This window comes from Notothenia rossii (assembly GCF_949606895.1).
Source record: "Notothenia rossii genome assembly, chromosome: 7".
Taxonomy (NCBI): Eukaryota; Metazoa; Chordata; class Actinopteri; order Perciformes; family Nototheniidae; genus Notothenia; species Notothenia rossii.
In genome coordinates this window covers 54696939-54705504 of record NC_136905.1, presented here as the reverse complement: position 1 = coordinate 54705504, position 8566 = coordinate 54696939, and the positions used below count along the sequence as shown (strand labels likewise).

Below are 8566 nucleotides of genomic sequence, written 5' to 3'. Positions count from 1 at the left end.
AAGCAGAGTTTTCCTTTTTCGTACCATAATGCAATACAAAACTGCAGATTCGTTAAGATGACTCCTGGTAGTGGGGAAACTTCAACTCCTGTCAATGTTTCTGAAGTCACAGAGAATGAGTCCTGGTGACCAGATTTAAGTTTCTGGAAGCTTACTGAAGACAAGATAAGAACAAATCCTCCACATGAAGTTTCTATACCTGACCTTTACCCCTTTTATCCTTTACAGCCACACAAGCCCTCTGACAGGACCACTCGACTCTCCACCCACCCCCTCCCCTGCCTCCATCCCTCCAGCTTCTCCCCTCTCTCCACCTTCCCTGCCATCATCCAACCTTCCACTCCGGCCATGTCGACCCAAACCCCCGCCTCCCCTCAAGTCCTCCTGTCCTCCTGCTGCAACTCCTCCAGCCCTTCCTCCCCCTCTCCCTCCTGTCTCAAAACCTCCTCCCACCCTGTCCTCCAACCCTCCTCCCCCATCTCTTCCTCCTCCTCTCTCCCCTACTCCGGCGTCTCCTCCTCCCATCCTTTCTCCCCAGCCCTCTGATCCTACTCCTTATCCCCCTCCTCTTCTCGATCCATTATCGCCAACAATTCCATCCTCCTCATCTCCTCCAACTCTCCCTGTTGTCCCACCATCCTGTTCAACTCCCCCATTGCTGAGTCCTTTAGATCGGCTGCTTGGTAGTGTCACGGTGTGGCAGCCCAAAGGACTCAGCCAGGACCGAACCACCAGCATATTGGAGAAAGAGACGTCCGGGGTGAGATACACATACATTTATACTCTGTTTACACTCTAACCTTTCACTTACACTTCTTCTGGAAAGAGAAGTTTGGATGTCTTATATGGAGGACAGAACATGACATAAGTATAAAAAAATAAAAAATAAAAATGTGTAAATAAATGTATGAAGAAATACAGAAATAAATAAATAAATACGGAAATAAATAAATACAGGAATAAATAAATACAGAAATAAATCAATGTGGAAATAAATACACAAATAAATAAATAAAATAATAAATGCATAAATATATATGGAAATAAATATGGAAATAAATACTATTATTACTATTTCTACATTTACGGTCACTTACATTTATTTATCTATGTATTTCTGTGTCCATATGCTAATTAAGTGGGCGGTCCTAACCTTAGTCTGAAGCATGATTGCTTACAGGAGTGTGATCATTTCTGGACAGTTAGAAGCTAAACTGCATTTCGTTGTCTCAGTACCTGTAATCTGTGCAATAACAATAAAGTTGAATCTAATCTTGAGTAGGAACAAATGTATTTACTTAGTACATATGTGAGACTGATCATAGACACATGATGACACACGTTACCTTCCTCACAACATATCTAACATTAACGATTAAAAACATTTGTGCATTCTTTATAAATGCAAACTGGTAAAGACCACTGACGGAAGTAATTTTGCAAAGTAGTGGTTCTGTCTTTTACATGTAGGATTCAACCCCCCTCTTATTGATTTGTTTTCAAATGAACAGACACTTGAGCCATTCATTTGTAGTGATATAATAATTGTTCATCTGCAACGAAGAACGCAAACCGAGTCAAGCCGACTCCGAGCTGTCCGACTTCAGGCAAGCTTTTTGAGACCTCCCCCAGCTGCAATCGGCTATTCTCGTCTACTTTCGAGCCGCCAAAATAATAATAAAAATTATGATTATTACCTTACTTTTGTCTATTTTTATTCCTCTGTGTTGCGTTTTTAAGGTGCAATGCCAGGACACATTCTTTGTATAAATCAGCCCTACATTTGTAGTTCTTCCGGTTTGCAAAGACATAGGGTCTTACAAATATATATCTATTAAGTATATAAAATATCTAGTATAGCCAAACTAGTAATTACACTGCATCAAGATTATGTGTATTAAGAAAAATATGTTGGTTTATTTGAGATATTTTAGATATTTTGGCTATTCTAGAAAAGGGTTTTTTTGGTTGGTTCTTTCTTTTTTGGTTACTGTGAATATCTACAGCACATTGTTGGTTACTGTGAATATATACAGTACATTGTTGGTTACTGTGATCTTCTACAGTACATTGTTGGTTACTGTGAATATATACAGTACATTGTTGGTTACTGTGAATATCTACAGTACATTGTTGGTTACTGTGATCTTCTACAGTACATTGTTGGTTACTGTGAATATATACAGTACATTGTTGGTTACTGTGAATATCTACAGTGCATTGTTGGTTACTGTGAATATCTGCAGTGCATTGTTGGTTACTGTGAATATCTGCAGTACATTGTTGGTTACTGTGAATACAGTACATTGTTGGTTACTGTGAATATCTACAGTGCATTGTTGGTTACTGTTATGTTCTACAGTACATTGTTGCTTACTGTGAATATCTACAGTACATTGTTGCTTACTGTGATTTTACACAGTTGGGACGTTACTACTGCTATTTCTACAGTAACTCCAGAGTTGCTGTAATTTTGGTTGGAAAAACGGTATTATACTCTAAAATGGTATACAGTAATTTACTTTGCACAAACACTGTAAATAACTGTGGATTTCACAGCCATGGTTTACAGCAGGCCTATTCAACTGGCGGCCCGCGGGCCAGATGCGGCCCAGAACTAACTCCCGAGTGGCCCAGCCTCCCGTAGCCAAATTCCTACACTAGTACAGACCATGAACGCAACACTCCGTGTTTCATAGAAACCACCAAACCACAACGCAGCACGTTTTTTGAAAGTGCATCTAGTGGTGCTAGTAACGGTGGTCCTATGATAGCAACTCTAAAACATGTCTCTCTCAACTCTTAAGCGTAAACAGAGACAAAACGGTCATTTATCTTGTGGAGTAGATCCAAGTCAAGCTGGACCTTTTCGCGACCGACCTGAGCACGGGTCGGATACTGCATTTTCCGACGCTCCCCAAACACATCACATCCCCGGCACAAATCACGGATGTGATGACAGATTTCATTGCGAGGTTGAAAGAGAACTTTGCCGGTCGATTAGGACTTGCTCTGCCCACAGAGGTGATGATGGGCTTTGCCAGAGACCCCTTCACTGTTGCAATAGAGAGGGACGTATCAACCAGAGCAAAGGAAGTGGTCCCCTGCATCGACAAGGGGAAATATACACTGGAACTTATTGACATGCAGCGCACTAACGGGCCAGCGAAGTTTTGGAGTGACGTCAACAAACAGCAGTTCCCTAACGTTCAGAAAGTAGCGATCTGTGTGCTCAGTATGTTTGGATCAACATACACATGTGAATCAAGCTTTTCACACATGAACTCAATCAAAAGTAGCACTCGCTGCTCCCTGACTGACAGCACATCTGTTTTAGGATTGCATTGACATCCTATGAGCCAAAAATCACTGCTCTTGTTCAAAACTAAAAATGTCCCTTCTCCCATTGAGAAAGTCAGCGATGACAAATCACAAATGAGGTGATAGTAAGCACCTAGTTTACTATAGTAGACGTGTAGTGTAGTATTCATTCATGTGTTGGTTACCCTTATTCCTTGTTATGGGTTTGTGCACTGAAGGGTTTGACAGTTCTTTCAGTATTCATTTAAATGCACTTTGTAATGTGACCAAAACGTATGATTTTTTTGTTATTACTTGAAAAGTGAAAAAATAGTATTGCTACAGTACTACCTCTTTGTGTTGCATTGGAGCTCTTTAGCTGTTTCTTTTTTATATGTGAGGACATTTATTAAGACTGCTATTATTGTATTCAGTTAAATGCACTTTGTGATGTGCCTGGTTAAAAAAAAAAAACCTGAATATTTTACTTCTAAAGCAAACAAATGTAAAGCTACAACTGTGCACTTTTTTTCAGATTCTGGTAAATTAATGCTAATTTGTTGTGTTTTTATGCACTTTTTGACGTACCTTTGTTAGATGAACAATGAATAAAAATGGCATGTTCTTCATCGCAGTAATATGTGTTGGTTTAAAATGTGTCACTACCCGCTTTTTACAGGCCGCTGAATGTCTGGCCCAGCTGAATTTTGTAGTTATAAAATCTGGCCCAACTGAATATGTAGTTGAATAGCCCTTGTTTACAGTGTATAACTAAAGTGATTCTCACAACAAAAATAAAGAACAAAACAATATCAACAATAAAAAAAACAATTATTATAGGAATGTTAAGAGACAAAGAAATTATAAACATTCTAAGAGGCCGACTATAAAAGGTAGACTCAATGGCTCTTGATGACATCAATGAGCAGTCCCAATCAGAGGTTGCGCTAGACTTTTTCGCTGCCCGTCATTTTGACGGACAGGATTGCAAAATTCCCGTCGAAATCCATTATTACCCTCGGCCTGTACACAACTCGTGAACTATGCATGCCCACAACACCTCGCGGGAACGCGCACAGCGTAAAGCAAATACTTTCGTTGATCTGTTTGGCAAAGTTAGGTTTGGAAACAATATAATTTCCTATTGGCATGCATAAGTCGGCATAATACCGGAGCCCCGCTGCAGGGAAACTTTGGCGCTGTTCGGAGTTTGTTCTAATCTGTCAAAAATGGAGAGACAGCAAGCGCATTTCGTGGCATCTGTAGGCAGTGGCAAGTACTTCCAGCAACTGCCACAGAGGCCGCTATTCTGTGGTATCTGTGGCAAGTACTTCCGGCATATGCCACAGATGCCACAACTTGCCGAGGCATCTGCCGCTGCTCAAAGGGAGTTGCCACAAGATGCCAGAGTAAGAGAAGGTTTACTGTAGCTGCCACTCGCTATTTTTGCTATTTAAACCCGTATTTATCGTGTAAAATGTCGCTGTTTAGGCATGACTTTATCGAACTGATCTGTACACAGGACTGTTTACAGGAGGACAAACAATAACTTGCTTTTGGATTAGAATCTCACCTTTTTCCTGGATGTCAGGAAGGCCAGGAAGTCGTTCCCTTCAAGTCTGCAACCAGTCATAGGAGTTCAAATGCAAAGTCTGAACCAGTGTTTCTGAGAGGGCGTCCACTCCGAGAGTGGGGGGGGCGTCTTATAGATACTATGGCCCATCTCCGTCTGTAACCACACTCACAGCTGAATGAAGTTCCCTCCATTAAGGGTTAAGGGTATAAATACAACAGCAAGCTTTGGGACAAACTCCCCTCTCTCCGGCAGAAACAGGAAATGCCTTAACTGTATGTAAAAACGATTTCAAATCAGCATCTCTTTGACAAAAAATGTAAATTAATAACTCAAATAAAACTCCAAACATCTTTTATTGTCTTTTAGTTTTAAACCTGTCGTTTATAAGCTTCTTAGTTTTTGCAACAGTCTGTAAATATACACAACTTTATAATAAAATGCACACATTTACCTTTTTCTAGACTAAACACGGGTATGATCCTAAGTTAAAACATATGAGGTTATCATGAGGTTGTTTATATCGCAGTTTATCAGTGGATGTTTGCTGGAACTACTTGTTAACAGCTTGTTTCCTGACGGACACACACAGCGTTGAGACCGGTCAGGTAGAGACCGGTCTCCAGTCAGCACCGATGCAGACTCACTGTTTGAGGGCTTGATAGCCCACTCCCTCTCCACACCGCTCCACACTCGTTGGTTTGGAATAGCACTTAATATGGCGGACCCTCCGCACGAACGGAGGGGTAGGGTGTAGGGGGCGGTTTGGGATTGGGCATATCTCTTTACGTATTAGTGATGGGAATTCATTTGTCTCGGCTCACTAATGGCGCATTTCCACTGCAGCGGGTAGCCCCGTTTAAGCGTCCTTAATCATCATCAAGCGGCCAGGCCAGTTTTTGGTGGCCTTTCCATATAGCGTAGCACCGGCTAGCGGGTACTTTTTCCCTCTTTTTCCGGCCCCATAAAATCGTGGTTCTATCAGGCCAGGGCCAGGGCTGAACTAGTGACGTCAACATTCTCGATTGCTGATTGGTCAGAGAGAATCGTCACAAGATCGCACGCAAGATCATCCCTAGCGTCGCAAATATATCTCTCTAGCTTGCAGCATTTTTATACACAGCATTTTTGTAAACGGAGGAGCTACAAAAATGGCAACGTCAAAGAAAAGCACACCGTGGTCGACCGAGGAGGTGACGACGTTCCTACATCTCATTGGGGATGATAAAATCCAGCGGGAGCTCGACAGAACAACTTGAAATGTGAAAGTGTTCCAGGATGTATTGTACACTGCGTTGCTACACCAGGTCCTAAACTGTAATGGAAATGCGCCTCGGACGGCCAGCGAGGCAGCCCGAGGCCTGAGCGAGGACGCTTAGGGACGCTTAAACGGGGCTACCCCGCTGCAGTGGAAATGTGCCATTAGAAGAGTCGGCTCTTTCGGGTCCCTAAACGGCTCTTCATTTTACCACAGTTTACCACAGAGCCTCAGTTTCGCCGCTGCAAGGCACCGGCGCTCGCAGTTCACGCGCGTGCTCCACTAGCACCCCCCGCCAAGGCTCGCCGGCAGTACACTTTCCGTCACAGGAACACGCTTTGCTGGCAGCAAGAATAATCCCACCAGATTCCTTTGCCCCTCCAACAGAGGGATGTCCTTTTCCTTTTCGTCATTTCAAGCTATTAAAAACTCTCGGTCTTCTCTCGAATTATTTATTTTTTTGGACAAAAAATGTTTGATCGAGAGTCAAATGACAGCAAGAGGCCCCCCTTGCGGAAACGCTGGTCTGAACCATAGACTGTGCTCTAAACGATGACAAGAGCGGGAGACCTACATTTTACAATTATATTTTCAATTAATACCAGAGCAGTGTGTACATAGGCCCTGCACGACATGCAGAGAACAGATCAAATCCCCTGACAGACTCACACACTTTGGTGATGTCCTCATCTGATAATGTTTCATTTTTTAGCAGCAAAGTAACATTAATCAAAGTATATGTCGGGCCCAACTAATTTACAGTGTGTTTTGCATCTCCTCAACAATGGTCTGTATCATTGAGTAGAAAAAAACTGTCCCTAAAGTTTCAGGTAGATTAACACATTTGAGAGAAAAGTTTACAATGAAGAACCCCTCTTTGTATCAGAGTCCTGCAAGAAAAGTGATTCGCTTTTTTTCCCGGTTCAGTTCTGGGTAAAACAAAGATGATGCGGGTCGGGTCGCGGGTGTTGCATAATAAATATATTAAAATAATAATAATTTAGTTTAATGTTTAAATCCTCAGACCGGTCCTCTCCCCTGCTGGACCGCGCATAATCATAACCTCTGCACCGCATCAATCTGCTGCCAGTGCTGAGAGCGCCACATTCTAAATGGCTGAGGTGGAGGCGGAGCTCGGAGAATACAGCATTGTTAATAACACTTCCTCAAGAGCAAAATCCAACGTCTGGGAGGCTTTTGGTCGGTGACATCCTAGTTCAGGGGTATTCAACTAAAATTCAACGAGGTCCAGTTAGAGAAAATCTCCCCATGCAAAGTTCCGAAACATCAACATGTCTAACTTGCTTTATGAATTAGTGTGATATATATTGAAGTAGCCTGTACTGTAGCTTTATCAACGTCTGCATGTAATCAACAACTGACTGCCAATCAAATAAAGAAAGTAAAATTAAAAAACAACAATATTTATTGTCAATGAACATTGAACTATACAGATATACAGTAAATACTGTGGATATGTGTAATGTTCCTCTCGGGCTGCATTTAAAAATAAAATAGAGAAAATAAATAAAATAGCTTTTGAAAATATGTGCATCTTAAAAGTGCTTAATTTGAGATAAATAAAATAAGTGTAGCAGCAGCTTGAGTTTCCCTTTTTCTTTGTTAACCGTTTCACATCATGACTTAACAGTTTCAGGCGATTATAGAACAATATCAGTCTTTACACATCATAACAATTGAACAGTTTTAAAGTTTCTCTTTCTTTCCCTCTTATATTGCAGCCCCTCACTCACTTTGTTTTAATTCAGTGTGAGAATTGAGCTCGAGCTTGTCCTGCCAGGAGTTTAAATCTGGGCTGAAATGGTGTCAGGGCCATTCTCATACACATGCAGGTGCTCATTGGTTAGCCTCGGTTAGCCTGCCCTGGAACGATATTTAGTTTTAATTTTGATCCTGGTGGACTGATCATATCGGGCTCTGAGACTGCTTATTTTTTGTGACCTCAGTTCTGACTTGAGAGGGAATGTTTGGTCAAACACTTTGTGTGTCTCATAGTGGCGTTTTGGCACTTTTAATGAGCGCCACGGTCTGTGAACAAATGAGACACACTGGCTCTGTGCTCCCAGTGGGCAGGATGAACATGAATGAGTCCGTCCACTCAGGGTTAAAAGCTCTGTTCTCACTGCCCTCTTTCGTCTTCTTGGAGAGCGCCATGTGTAATTATTTGTCTCTCCCTGTCTGCTGCTAACACACCTGTTCACTCTCCTCTCCGCTTCTCTCCCTGTATCGCTAACTCTTCTCTTCACTCACTTTCCTCTCCGCTTCTATCTGCCGCGCTCTCGTCTCTTCTTCTGTGTTTCTCTCCCTGTATCGCTCACATGTCTCTTTCGCCCCCTGTCGGCAGCGGTTCAAATAGAATCACCCCGTCAAAATTGAAACCCCCTATTAATGTATTGATTATAGGTCGACATCTG

At 42.1% G+C, this 8566-nt stretch overlaps 1 protein-coding gene across 1 annotated transcript in view; it reads left to right on the top strand.

Moving 5' to 3' along the window:
• Positions 1–727: 727 nt before the first annotated feature.
• rin3 (Ras and Rab interactor 3) overlaps positions 728–8566 on the top strand; it is a 21972-nt gene continuing 14133 nt past the window's right edge. Inside the window, exon 1 of the mRNA XM_079691724.1 lies at positions 728–760. The gene's annotated coding sequence lies outside the window, so the exon portion shown is untranslated. The remainder of the gene's footprint in view (positions 761–8566) is intronic.